Source organism: Elephantulus edwardii, unplaced genomic scaffold (assembly GCF_000299155.1).
Source record: "Elephantulus edwardii isolate Elephantulus edwardi_28Jun2011 unplaced genomic scaffold, EleEdw1.0 scaffold00051, whole genome shotgun sequence".
Lineage (NCBI taxonomy): Eukaryota > Metazoa > Chordata > Mammalia > Macroscelidea > Macroscelididae > Elephantulus > Elephantulus edwardii.
Window position 1 is genome coordinate 16,757,711 of NW_006399801.1, and position 14,702 is coordinate 16,772,412.

Below are 14,702 nucleotides of genomic sequence, written 5' to 3' on the forward strand. Positions count from 1 at the left end.
CAGGATACCCATCCACTTCTACCCCCTCCCTTAACATCTATCTCCCTTTCACCAGCCCTCCATCTAATAACTTATATATGAAGCTTCCATGGCTTCTGTGATTTCAAACACATCAGCTGATGGTAGTTCCTTATATTGGGATCAGTGTCTCTGAAGTTTAGTCGTAATGTTTCCCGAGCAAAGGTGATGCATCCTGTAGAACTGGTGTGTAGATAGGCTTTTCTTGGCCCGAGGGATGGAACGAATGTCGTGCGGTGTACTTAATTCGATGGCACTTAACAACAACAGTGAAGGTAAAGGAGGTTGGTGGGGAATGAATGTGAAATGTGGGTAGAAACTTAGGCAACTGAATTGTTTCACAATAAGAGCAGTCGTGCAAGATTAAAGAACAATGATATCAGTCTATAGACCAAGGTGTGCTTGACCCAAGCTGTAGTGTTTCCATTACTTTGCATGCAAGTGAAAATTAGACAATGACAAAGGAATTCTGAAGAAGAGTTGATGCCTTGAATTGTGGTGTTGTTGAAGAAAATTGCTTAAATCATGGACTTCCAAAAGAGTAATCAAATCTGTCCTGCAGGAAGTTCAATTAGGGCACTCCTTAGAGACAAAGATGATAAAATTTTGTCTCTCGCACTTTAGTATGTTGTCTACAAGCTCTAGTACTTGGAAACAGACACGATGTTTGAAAAAGCAGAGGGTCAGTGATAGAGAGGAAGACGCCCCACGAATGGATTGACACAGTGACTGTAACGATAAGCTGCAGAGTGGAGGAGGCTGTGAGGATGTGCAGGACAGGGCAGGGTTTGCGATCTGCTGTTTATTGGGTCCCTGCGAAGCGGGGTCAACTTGGTGGCACTTGGCAATCAAATCAAGATGGGAGAATTACTGCTTCATGTTTTCTTACTTTTTAAACATGTTCTAAAAATCTGCTAGTAATTATGAAATTAAAGACTCTCACTCCAGCTTCAGGAATGGAAGTGGTGATGGCAGGGACAAGGTTGTAGTGGTTGAGGGCTCTTCTGGCTCTGGAATCACACCATAGAACCATTTCTTTCACTATGGAGGGAAGTTTGCATCTTTCGTTAGCTTTTTGGAAGATTGGATGTGAATTTTCTTGCAGATTCACCAATGTGCTGGAATAAGGATATATTTAGAAAAATGACACAAAAACAAACACCAAACTGAATTCTGACCTAGGGTGATACTATAAAATAAAGAAGAATACCCACCAGCTTCCAAGGCTGTACATTGTAATGAAAGCAGACATCTTTCTCCTGAGGAGCAACTGATGGGTTCAAACTGCTGACTTTTTACTTAGCAGTCAGATTCTTTAACCACTGCACTGCCAAGGTTCCTCTAGAGTAATGTCATAGGTGCAGTTAGAGTTTGCTACTGCTTGGCTGGGTAGTTCAGTGGTTAGCATTCTTGCCTGCCATTTAAGAGGCCAATTTCCAATCAACAATGTGAGATTATCCAAGAAGCAAGGGATCTGTAATTAACAATTTCACATTTTCCACCATATCAAAGATTCTGCTTTTAAATGTAGCTGGCACCCGCCTCTTTCCCAATCTCACAGCACCTTTTTATACAATAAAAATCTCTTTTCAAATTTCCAATCTCTGCTAGGGACAGAATGCCCAGTCAGCAGGGCAAACCCAGGCTAACCTGTGCTTATATACTAATCTGAACAAAGTGAATAGTTTCACAATGGATTTCTTCACACATGGGAAAGAAAGTAAACTCACCTTAAGCCCAAGTAAATCCACACTCCTCTTGCACTTGCACAGCCACCATTCTTCTGCCAGTGGAGGCTTGTGTGCTGCTTTGATGCTAAACAGGTTTCAGTGGAACTTCTGAACTAAGATAGACTAGGAGGAACGGTCCAGTGATGCACTCCAAAATCCAGTGACGATCCCATGAATCCCCACTGTCCAAACTGAAAGGAGTTGTGAGGACAATGCAGGACCAGACAGCATTTCCTTCCACTGTGCCTGGGGTCACCATGAGCTTGAAGTGATAAGATGGCAGCTAACAACAACAACAACAACAACAGCTGTTTGGACACACGTCTCTTTGCTTCCCTGAATCTCAATGTCCTCTTCTATAACTGATTATTATACTCGGGACTTGGGGGTACAAGTCAAAACTAGACTCTCAAAGTTGTGGAGAGATTGGAACCCTTATTCACTGTTGGTGGAAATAGAAATACCATTTGACCCAGCAATTCCACTACTGGGAATATACCCTAAATAAACTCTAGCTGCCATCCAAACAGATATTTGCACATCCATATTTATTACTGCATTGTTCACAATCACAAAGAGATGGAAGCAACCCAAGTGCCATCAATGGCACACAATGGAATACTATGCAGCACTGAAAAACAAAGAACTCATAAAATACTGTACAATTATGCCCTGGAGGACATTATGCTGAGTGAAATATCTTAGTCACAAAAGGAAAAATACTTTATAATACCTCTGTTATAAAAAAGGACTGACATAGGAGTTGGAGGAAAACTAAGGAAAGAGGGAATAAATAATGAACACTGCATTGAAACAGATGAAGGAAAGAATTGTTTAAAAGGAATATACGATTATACATTATTTGTACGACAACAGTCCAGAATAAGAGGTACATAGCAAAGCAGCCTGGGGGAGGTGTGGGAGGAAGAAGAGAAAAAAAAAACACAATGACTGAATTTTTTTCTTTTTTAAAGGAACTAGAGCAGGGAAGGGAGGAAACTGCAACAAAGAATGAATGAAAAAATCCAACTTTTCTGTAAACTTTCATTAAAATCACAATTAAAAAAATAAAAGAAAAAACAAAGATTCCCCCCAAAAACCTCTGACTCTGATTTGTAGTGACCCCACAGGACAGAGTCAAACTGCCTCACAGTTTCCAAGACTGTGCTCTTTGTAAGCAGATCTTCTCTTTATTCTGTGTAGTTACTGGCAGGTATTTTAATTCAGTCAAACACTTATCTGGCACTTGAGCTGAGGAGACTGACAAACCACACCAAAACCACTTCCATGGAGCCTGACCCGTGGCTACACTCTATTAGGTTTCGGAGGCTGTAGATCTCTATAGGAGGAATGAATGTCCATCTGCAGAGCAGCTGGCAGATTCGAACCACTGAGCTTTCAGTTAGCAGCTTGATATGTTAAGCATTGTGCCACCACGGTTCCCCCTCAATCTGGGCTTAGAAGGTACTCAAGCCAATCCGAGAATCAATTATAAAATACGTCCTGTACACACTTACAGCTTCATGAACAGTCTGGCTACAGCCAGGATGGAGTCAGCCTCAGGGTGAGGGCTTGATTCTACCACTGTGTTCTGCAGGTAAAGAAAACAACATCTTTACCTAGTTAATACGATGTTCAGTTCGTGTGTTCTCTTCTTCATGTCAACAGAGCTATTATTTCCTCCACCATTTCCCTGAAGGCTGGAGGAATGACTAAGACGCGGAGGGGAATGAGATCTAATAATCACTGTCTTTTTGGCTGGAAGAAGCACAATGTGACAGCACTGAGAGCCGGGGAAAGGCAGAGACTAGACCACAAGGAGAAAATTAGTGCAGTTTGATTTGTTCTCCCATTTTTTCCCCTCTCGTCTAAATTTAAAACCGTGAAATGTTGGCCGTTATTACTCAAACGAATATAGGCTTTCAGGTAATTCTCAGAAAAATCTCTATAGGGGTTTATATCCCTGTGAGTTCCGCACTGCTTTGAGTCTGGAATTTGTTAAGTGGAGGAAAGTCAATAAAAATTAATAGTAATTATAATGGCAAATAAGAAATGATATCATTTGTTCCATTAAGCAGAAAGGCTCAGGGACCCTTGAAATGCTCGAACACTGTCTCGGGACGTGCCTTCGTGCTCACCAGCCTCAGCCGGCTCCTCGCCACACTGCTTCCATCTGAAGCCAGCTACCCTCAGGGGGAATGATGGCACCCAGCAGCTCCAGCTGGGCTTTCATTCCAACAATTTCAACAAGAGTCCTCTTGGTCTCGTGTGGGCACTGGAGAACCACTGAAAGGTTGTTTTTGTTTTTTTTATTTTGTTTTGTTTTCTTCAAATATAAGTTTATTTTCTTTAATCAACTGATAAACTTTTAAAAATAATTTATATTAGCTTATTTACAAAATTTGAATATATTGTTTTTCAGACCAGATTTTTCCAATTTCTCTCACCCCCCTATCAAATTGTACAACCTCGTGTTTAATACGCCTCCCCTGCACATCCTTATCCCTCTGCTTCCACCCTCCCCCCCCCATCTTCATTCTCATTCAACAATAATGGTTTTATATAGTATTCGTCCTTGTGGGACTGAGTTAGTTCACATAATGCTCTCCAGTTCCTCCCAAGTTAGGTAGTAATTTACAAAATTACTGCTCTTGCATGCTGTATAGTATTCCAGTGTGTGAATGTACCACAATTCCTCAATCCATTCCATTGTGATTTGACATCTGGGCTGTTTCCATGTTCTTGTGGTGGTGAATAACACTGCTGTAACATTGGTGTACAAGTCTCCATTTGTGCCTTAGTTCTCATTTTCTCAGGGTATGTTCCAAGATTGAGATTGTACACAGCTTCAGTTTGCTTGGCTCCACAATCAACAGTCTTGGCACCAGCAGCCAGGAAATTAAAAGGCGCATTGCAATGGGAAAGTCTGCTGTTAGGGACCTCTCCAAAGTGCTGAAGAGCAATGGTGTCTCTTTGGAGACTAAGGTGCGTCTGATACAGGCCATGGTCTTTGCAATCACCTGTTATGCATCAGAGAGTTGGACAATGACCAAGGAGGATAGAAGGAGAATTGATGCCTTTGAGCTGTGGAGCTGGAGAAGAGTATTGAGAATACCATGGACTGCTAGGAAAACAAACAGATTTGTCCTGGAAAGGGTTAAACCGGGTGGCTCCTTGGAGGCAAGGATTCTGAGGCTCCGTCTAACATACTTTGGACATGTTGTGAGGAGAGACCGGTCCTTAGAGAGGGACATCATGCTTGGGAGGGTGGAGGGATGGCGCAGAAGAGGAAGGCCCTCTATGAGGTGGATTGATTCAGTGACTGGGATAATTGGGATGAGAGTGTCAGGGACAGTGTGATTGGCACAAGACAGAGCGGAGTTTAGGGCTGTTGTACAAAGGGTCGCTATGAGTCGCAGGCGACTCGACGGCACATAACAACAACAACATGCTTATTTTGCTTACTGGATACTTGATCCCTGTCAGCGATTATAACTTTGAAATGAGGTTTGGATTCTGTAGGATGGTGATATTATGACACTGTTTGATTATTTCCTTATTCTGTTTGATCGTCTTTCTTTAGCTGGGCACATATATAAATATCTTCCTATTGTTTGACTGGCTGGAGGCGAGGTAGGTTTGAGGACTCCGAGCAAGTGTGGTGGTTTTCTGGGGGCCCACGAGGGGGCTGGCAGAGCGGAGTTGCCACATGAATGGGGGTCTGGGGCAGGGAGTTTCCCAGCGTTTGGGCCTGCCGGGCTGCTAAGACACTGTAGGACACTAGGACCTGCGGCCCTCAGGCCAGCGTTTCATTGTTTTTGTTCAGAAATTTCTCTAGGTCATATAGCCCTGGTGTACAAGTTGCCGTACAGCGGTCACTTGTGGTTGCTGTGAGGCTGAACACTGTGACACTGATGTGTCAAATGCGTTAATGGCTGTTACCCAATGCAGACAGCGTGGGGTGGAGCTCCCCGATTAAACAAGCGTGGAAGGAGGAGTGGCATCTACTTCCATAATCGCTTGCCTCCGGAAACCCTATGAACATGGAGAGAGGATGAAAGGCACCCAAGCCTCGAGGACTCTCCTTCGAAGGGTCGCTATGAGTTGCCTGAGACTCACGGCACTTAAGAACAACAACAACAATTGGTTGACCAGATATCTGTCTTCTGAATAATCTTGTGTAGAAGAGTGAGCACCTCTAGCTCTGTGTCTGTTTATGAAAACATTTTAAGTATTCTATCAGTTACTGGCGACTTGTTTTTAACCATTGCACTCAGTGTAGCTTCTAATTCTTCCTTCAGTGCCGCTGGTTCTTGACCTACTAAAATACTTAAATGTCAGCCCGATTTTTTTTTTGTCTCTGTGTTGTTGTAGTGCGTTACCATTACATTGACCACAACTCACAGTAACTCTATGAACAACAGATCTGAAACTTGCCATATCCTGCACAGTCTCCGTTATGCCCATGTCCATTGTTGTAGTCACTGTGTCAGTGCATCTCACTGAGGGTCTTCCTCTTTTTTGCTGACCCTTTACTTCTCCTAGCATGGTCGCTTTTTCTAAGGATTGACCCTTTCTGACAACATGCCCAAAGATGTGAGACAGAATTTCCTCATCCTTGCTTGTAGAAACATTCTTGTTGCATTTCATCCAAGACAAGTTTTTTTGTTAATTTTATAGTTCATAGCTTATTCAATATTTCCCAGTGCCAAAATTCAAAGGCATTGATTCTTCTAACGTCTTCCTTAGTATTTGTCCAACTTTCAGATGAATAAGAAGCAAGTGAAAATAGCAGAACTTGCATGAGGTACACTATAGTGTTAAAACTGACACGCTTGTGCTTTAGCAAAGAGGTTCTCACCAGCAGATTCCCCAAATGCAACACTTCTTTTGATTTCTTTACTATTGCTATTAGGGGCATTGGTTGTGAATTCTAGTAAAATGAACTTATTGACAACTTCAGTCTTCATCTATCATGATGCTGCGTATTGGTCTGGAGTGAAGGGTTTTGTTTTTTTTTTTTTTGTTTTGTTTTTAATGTTGAAATGTAACCCATATTGAAGGCTGACGTCCTTGATCTTCTTGTAGCAAGTGCTTGGGGTGTTCTTCTACAAGCAAAGTTGTGTCATCTGCATAACATAAGCTGTTGATGAGTCTTCCACTAATGCTGATACCACATTCTTCATATAGTTCAGTTCTTCACAATGTAAGTAGCATGCAGATTGAATAGGTATGGAGAAAGAATACAGCCCTGTCACATATCTTTCCTAATTTTAAACTGTGCTATGTTCCCTGGTTCTGTTCAAACAACGGCTTTTTGGTCTATGTATAGATTTTGTATGATTAATTAAGCATAATTAAGAGTTTTGACATTCCCATTCTTCTCTATGTTGGTTGTAATTTGTTATGATCCACACAAATGACTTACTTAATAAATAAAACACAAGCAAACATTTTTCTGGTATTCTCTGCATTCAGACAAAGTTCCACCTGATGTCAGCAATAATATCCTTTGGTTCTTGATCTCTTCTGACTCTAACATGAATTTCTGGCTATTCTCTATTGATATACTACTGTCCCAGTCACTTTTTCACTACCCTTCAGAAAGATTTTATTTGCATGATATATTAATAATAATGTTTAATAATTTCACACTCTATTGGTTCACCTTTTTTTAAAATTTATTATTAATTTCAATGAAAATTTACAGAGACTTTGGATTTCCATTCATTCATTGTTGCACTTTTCTCCCGTCAACCCCCACCCCCTCCCCAGTACACTACCCTCTTGGAAAAGTAAAAGAAAAATTCTTTCATTGTTTTACAATCCCTCCCCCCAGGTCCACTCCACTATGCAGCCTTCGCTCAGGACTCTGTCATGACAAAAATACCTAATCACATATCCCTTTTAAACATTTTTCTCCCTCATCTGTTTCAATGCAGTATACATTATTGAACCCATCTTTCTCAGTTTCCCTCCAACCCCGATGTCTATCCTGTTTTACGATAGTAGCACCATGCAGTATTTATCCTTTTGTGACTGAGATACTTCACTCAGCATAATGTCCTCCAGGGTCACCCATTTTGAATAATATTGCATGAGTTCCTTATTTTTCAATGCAGCATAGTATTCCATTGTGTGAATATACCAGAGCTTCTCTATCCATTTGTTTGTTGATGGGCACCTAGGTTGTTTCTAACTCCTTGCTATTGTGAACAAAGCTGTAATAAATATGGGTGTGCATATATCTGCTTGGGTGTCAATTATGGTCTCTTTGGGATGTATTCGCAATAGTGGAATTGCTGGGTCAAATGGTTTCTCTATTTGCAGCTTTTTGAGAAAGCACCATACCACCATCTACAATGGTTGCACCAACACCTTTTTCTTTTTTTTTTTTTTTTTTAAGATGAAAACAAAGTTAGATTTCTTCTAGTTGGTTGGCCAGGTAGCTATTTTCTAAAATTCTTGGCATAAATTAGTGAGCGTGTCTATGGTTGCATCTGCTGGTTGAAACATATCAATTGACATCCCATCAATTTATAGGGCCTTATTTTTTTGCCAATACCTTCCATGTAGCTTGAACTTCTACCTTGATTACCACTAATTCTTGATCATATGCAACTTCTGAAGTGGTTCAGTATTGATTAATTTTTTTTTTAGTACAAGTCTGTGTATTCCTTCCATCTTCTTTGATGCCTCTTGTATCATTCAAGATTTTGCCCTTAAAGTCAGTGTACATTGGGAAATGCGGATGAACCAGGCCATCTTCTATTGGGATAGTGAAGGCTGGCTCTTCCCTGGCTTGAGGAAGAAGGGCTTTCCCCCTGGAGGCCAGCATCAGTGATATGCACCCAACACCAAAGAAAGATCTTTTAAAAGTGGAACAGTAAAGATTTGTCATGATGCCTGCTACAGTTCCTAAACATCTCTACCTCAGTTTTTCACTAAAAGACCTCATTAAGATGACAGAAGTGGAACCAGAGAAAAATAAGCAGTAAGATTTATGTACAGAGTGCCCTGAAGATCTAGGAGATAGCAGAAGAAATGCAGATTCAATTTTTGGACCTTCACACACCAAAAATACTACTGAAGAAGCCAAAAGACTCTCCAGAAAAAGCCTTACCCTTAAATATGAAGAAGCTGAAGTTCGGGAAAAACTTGAAAAAAAAGCACAGGCAGGAGGAACAACAACAATGGAAAATGAAAAAGAAATGCAGGAAGGTAGAATGGTGGCATTTCAGCTGAGAGTTCTTTGGATAATATGATGAATTCTAAAGATAAATCCCAAAGAACAATGGTGAAACAAGATTAAAAAAAAATCAACGAAAGGACCAATCACACAAAGGAACTATATACAATGTTCATGAATAAAAATGTCAGCTTGATTGTAATGGATGCTCAAAGAATGCAGAGTTACCACATTTCCCATATTTAAAATTCTCTCAGTGTTCCTGAAGAAGCTGCCATCAGGCCAGGAGACACTAGTTGAATTGAAGCAAACCTCCAGATGATTCTAAAGATAGATGGAAGATGAGGATGAGAGGGAACATGGGTTATGCTGTACTTCTTGACTGGCTTAGTTCTGCAAGAGATTTACAGCTTGGAACACCTTTAGGAGGCTGTGAAATCTGGTTTCTTTGCTATCCCTAGGACACAACAAATGCTCATATTCATGTAGAAACAGCTCTTCTAATGGAGAAAAGCAAACATGAGAAGCAACTTCAGGAAGAGCAACAAGAAGAACAGAAAGAGAAATTGAGATGGTACGAACAGGAGCAGAAATCCAGAAAGACACAAAAAACTGAAGAAAATGAAATCAAAGGGAGGGAACAAAAACAACGGAAGAAGCAGGAAAGAAAGGAAGAGGACAAACCAAGGGAGAAGATAAAGAAACCTCAGGAAAGCTAGCCAGAGACACAACAGGAGTAAAATGACAACATAGAAGTGGACATGAAGTCACTGATGCCGAGACATCTGTAGAAGACAGAGGAGTGGGGTATCCAATCCCAAAAGTGCAGAGAAAGTCAACAGGAGATGCGTTCCTGGCTTCTGTGATAGAAGATTCAAGTTCAAGCATGACTGTTAAAATGAAAGCACAATCAAAAAGTGGAATTCTAAAGACAGGAACTATTAGAGAAAATACAGAGGTTACTGAAATAAGTAAAGTTTAAGGAGAACCTTTGACATGAGCTCAGAGTGAAGATATGGGGAGGACTGTACCAGGATTGCCTTTAGACTGGGCCAAGTTTCTTGATCCAATTACCGGAGTATTTCATGATTACCATTCATCCACCGACACTGTTCAATGTATCTGACATAAATGGCTCCTTCATTCATGCCTCCTTCTACCCCTCCAACTCTTAAAGGCAAGTTACAGATTCCTGCTGAGCGAGACAGGGAAACATCCAAACGGAAATGCTCTTGCTCCTCCCCAGATATAACCCAGGCTGTTCAAGAGAAAAAGTAAAGGAAGCCAATAGTAACTCCAACAGTAAATAGAGAAAGCAAGCCAATATGTGACCTTAAAGCAGAAATCTCAAGGCTTCCTGCTTCTCAGATCCAGATCCTCAATCTTGTGTTTGGAGGCAGCATCTGGACCAGCTCTTACTGGGCTTCATAATTTAGGGAATACTTGTTACATGAACTCAATTTTGCAGTTCCTATGTAATGCTCCCCACTTGGCTGATTATTTCAACTGAAAATTTTATTAGGATGCTATTAAAAGGTCCAATTTTTGGGACGTAAAAGCAAAGTGGCAGAATTATTTGGAATAATCATGAAAAGTCCTATGGACAGGATAGTTCAGGCACTTAGCTCAAAAAGTTTTAAGACCACCACTGGGAAGATCAATGACCAATTTGCAGGATACAGCCAGTAAGATTAGGAAGAACTGCTTCTATTCCCAATGGCTCATCTCCAGGAAGACCCAAATAAAGATGGTAATCAGAAGTGGCATTAAGAAGGAAAGAGTGATCATCTTGTTGACTCAAAACCATCAGGGCATGCTTGGCAAGAGCACAAGCAGCTCAATGACTCAATTATTATTGCACATTTTTTCAGAGACAGAGGAAAGGAGCCTTGGGCTTTCTCTAAAATTTTGGGTTGGTGTGAACAAACCAATTGCTGTTGGATTAAGTTGGTTCTGAAGCATAAACATCCGCCATTAGATTTCCGGGGCTGTCAATCCTTATATCTTTCTCCTGAGGTGGGACTAGTAGACTTGAACTTTCAATCTTTCATTTAGTAGCACCATATGTACTTAAATGCATTAAGAAAACTCTTAGAATTTTAAGGGAGAAATAGACCTCAAAAGAGAGCTGGGGTTCAGAGACTGATATATCACAGAACCTTTCATGGAAGAAGGAAATGAATTATGTGCTGAAATACACAAGGAGCTTAACTGGGAAGAGGGAAGGACTCAGAAGTACTTTTCAAGTAGGATCCTGAGATGAACAAAGGTGAGAAGTGGACATCTGCAGTGTTCAGGGTCCAGATTTTAAACTGCATTTAACTAATTTTGCATAAGTGAAAGTCTTTCTTGAAATACTACTGATATTTATAGAACAATGCTATAGCTATAGTTCTTAGATGGAGTAAGAGTGATTTTGCTGAGAAAGCTTGGAAGCTTAAGACCTGGATATGATCTTCCTTCTTTTTAATTGGAAGCCCCTGAGGAAACACAGCTGTCTCCTGCCCTTTACGCACATGCAGATTAAACGAGACAGGTATTAATTGACAATTATTTCCTTTGTCCTTGGCTAAGGAGCCTTGTTCAGAGAGAGACATAATGACATGTCTCTGGGATGGTGAAGATGACAGTGGCTTACTACAGTAAGCTAGGAGGGTACAAGGACAAAAACAAGCCAAGGATAACACAGACAGCTTCCTATCTCAGCTGGGTGATCAGCAGTAGAGCCTGTTCTTAGTAGTGAAAGGGTAGATGACGTTTTTCATGTCTTAATTTAATAGAAATTTCTTTTTAATATTTTGGGTTAAGTTTCCATACATTGTCTATACTCAGTATGGCATGGCAGAGCATAAATAGTCATGGAATGAGAGTATTCAACAGTAGCTAAGTTATAAATTGATGCAGAGAAATTTCTTAAGTATGAGATTCTGTAAATTATGAAGACACTTTTTTGGGGCAAAGGGTCCTATATGACACTGTTAAGGTTGTTGTTATGTGCCATCGAGTCGTCTGCAACTCATAGCAACCCTATGTAAAATAGCTCCAAAGCCTCCCGTGCTAAACCAGTCTCACTGACTCTGATCCGACTCACCTACCCCCATTACTCCAGTCACTGTGTCAATCCATCTCATCTTTTTACCCTTCCAAACTTGATGTCCTTCTCTAAGGACTATCCCCTCCTGGTAATGTGCTCAAAGTATGTGAGACAGAGATTTTAAGTACTTGCCTTGTTTGAAAGCTGTTTGTGTTCCCCTCCCACCTCTTTTATGTTAAGATTACATAGAAAGAAAAAAACATATTGTAGATTTTTAAATTAGTATATGTGGGCTCCCATAACTACAGTCTCACTTTCCTAGGTTGTGGACTATATTGTGTTTCCTCAAAATATGTGCCCAACAAACAAGGCCCTGTTTAACGTATGGCCTGATGTGATTACCCTCTATTTGTGCTATGTGCTATAAATCCTAACTTCTAAATGTTAGTGATGTCAGTTTAGGAGTGTTGCACTAATAATAATGGGTGACAGGAATGCAAAAGCTAGGAATAGAAAAGAAGGATCAGTAGTTGGAAAACATAGACTTGGTAACAGAAATGAAGCTGGGTATAGAATGATAGAATTTTGCATAATAAATGACTTATTCATTGCAAATACATTTTATAAGAAACATAAACACAGGCTATACACATGGATTTCACCTGATGGTATGCTTAAGAATCAGACTGATTACATCTGTGGAAAGAATCGCTAGAGAAATTGAGTATCAGCTATGAAAACTAGACCAGGTGCTGAACGTGGACCAGACTACCGACTACTCATATGTAAGTTCAAGCTGAAGCTGAGGAAAATGAAATCAAATTCACAGGAACCAAAATTTGACCTTGATTCTATACCACTTGAATTTAAAAACCATCTCAGGAACAGGTTTGAGGCCTTGGACGTTAATGAGTGAAGACTGGATGAGCTGTGGGAGGATATCAAGAATATCATCCAGGAAGAATGCAAATATTTATATATAATGCAAATGTCATTATAAAGACAGAGCAGGAAGAAAAGACCAAGATGGATGGCAGAAGAAACTCTGAATATTGATTGCACTAGAGTGCTGAGAAGCCAAAGCAAAGAGAAGAAATCAAGATATTAAGTTGTTGAACAGAAGATTCCAAAGGGCAACACGGGAAGACAAAGTAAAGTATTACAATGAAATGTGCAAGGAGCTGGAGTCAGAAAATCAAAAGGGCTGAACCCAGTCAGCATTTCTTAAGCTGAAGGAACTGAAGAACAAATTCAAACCTTGTGTTGCAATACTTAAGGATGCTTTGGTCAGAATACTGAATGATCCAGGAAAAATGAAAAGAAAATGGAAAGAGTATACAGAGTCATTGCACCCAAAGGAATTCGTGGACACAGAAGAATTTAATGAAACAACTTATGAGCAAGAGCCTGTGGTGATGAAGGAAGAAGTTCAAGCTACTCTGAAAGAATTGGCAAAAAACAAGGCCCTAGGAATTGATGGCATACTGATTGACATATTTTAACAAACATACTGCCCTGGATGTGCTCACCAAGTTGTGCCAAGAAATCTGGAGGACCACCACCTGGCCAACTCACTGGAAGAGATCTCTATTTGTTCCCATTCCAAAGAAAGGTGATCTGACGGAGTGTGGAAATTACTAAATAGTATCATTGATATCAGATGCAAGCAAGATTCTGCTGAAGATTATAAAAAAATTACTGGAACAGCATATTAACAGAGAACTGCCTGAAGTGCAGGCTGGATTTAGAAGAGACCATAGCATTAGGGACATTATAGCTAAGGTCAGGTGAATCTTGGCTGAAAGCAGCAAGTACCAGAGGAATGTCTACCTGTGTTTCAATGATTACGCAAAGATATTTGACTATGTAGGTCACAATAAACTGAGGCTGACCCTGAGAAGAATGGGAATCCCATAACACTTGATTGTGTTTATGTGAAACCTATACTTGGACCAGGAGGCAGTCTTCAGAACTGAGAAAGGGAATAAATCAGGGTGCAAAATTGGGAAGGGTGTGTACCAATAATGTGTCTTATCTTCATATCTTTTAAAACTATATGCAGAACAGATTATCCGGGAGGCTGGATTCTATGAGGACAAACGTGGCATCAGGATTGCAGGTAGACTTATCAATAATCTGTGTTATGCAGATAGCACTACCCCACTTGCTGACATGGAGGAGGACCTGAGGCACTTGCTGCAGAAGGTCAAGGACTGCAGCCTTCAATATGGATTGGAGGTCAACATCAAGAAAACAACCATTCTCACCACTGAGCCTATTAGCAGCATCAGGATAGATGGTGACGAGTTTGAGATTGTTAACAGCTTCAGTTTGCTTGCCTCTACAGTCAACACTCTTGGTACCAGCAGTGAGGAAATTAAAAGATGAATTGCATTAGGAAAGTCTTTTGTCAGAGACCTCTTCAAAGTGCTGAAGAGTAACGATGTTAGTCTGGAGACTAAGGTGTGCCTCATACAGACCATGATTGTTGCAATTACTTGCTTTGATCAGAGAGCTGGACAATGACTAGGGTTGATAGAAGGAAAATTGATGCCTTTGAGCTTTGGTGCTGGAGAAGAGTATTGAATATACCATGGACTGCTAGAAGAACAAAAAGTTCATTGTGGAGAGGGTAAAGGCAGGCTGGTCCTTGGAGGCAAGGATTCTGAAATGTCATCTGATATAGTTTGGACATGTTGCAAAGTAGAATCAGTACTTGGAGAGGGACATC

General features: G+C 40.5%; 2 pseudogenes; both read left to right on the forward strand.

Annotated features, from left to right (window-relative positions):
• Positions 1-8,650: 8,650 nt before the first annotated feature.
• LOC102858338 lies at positions 8,651-9,398 on the forward strand (annotated as a pseudogene).
• A 21-nt stretch (positions 9,399-9,419) lies between these two features.
• On the forward strand, positions 9,420-11,464 carry LOC102858747 (annotated as a pseudogene).
• Positions 11,465-14,702: the final 3,238 nt, after the last annotated feature.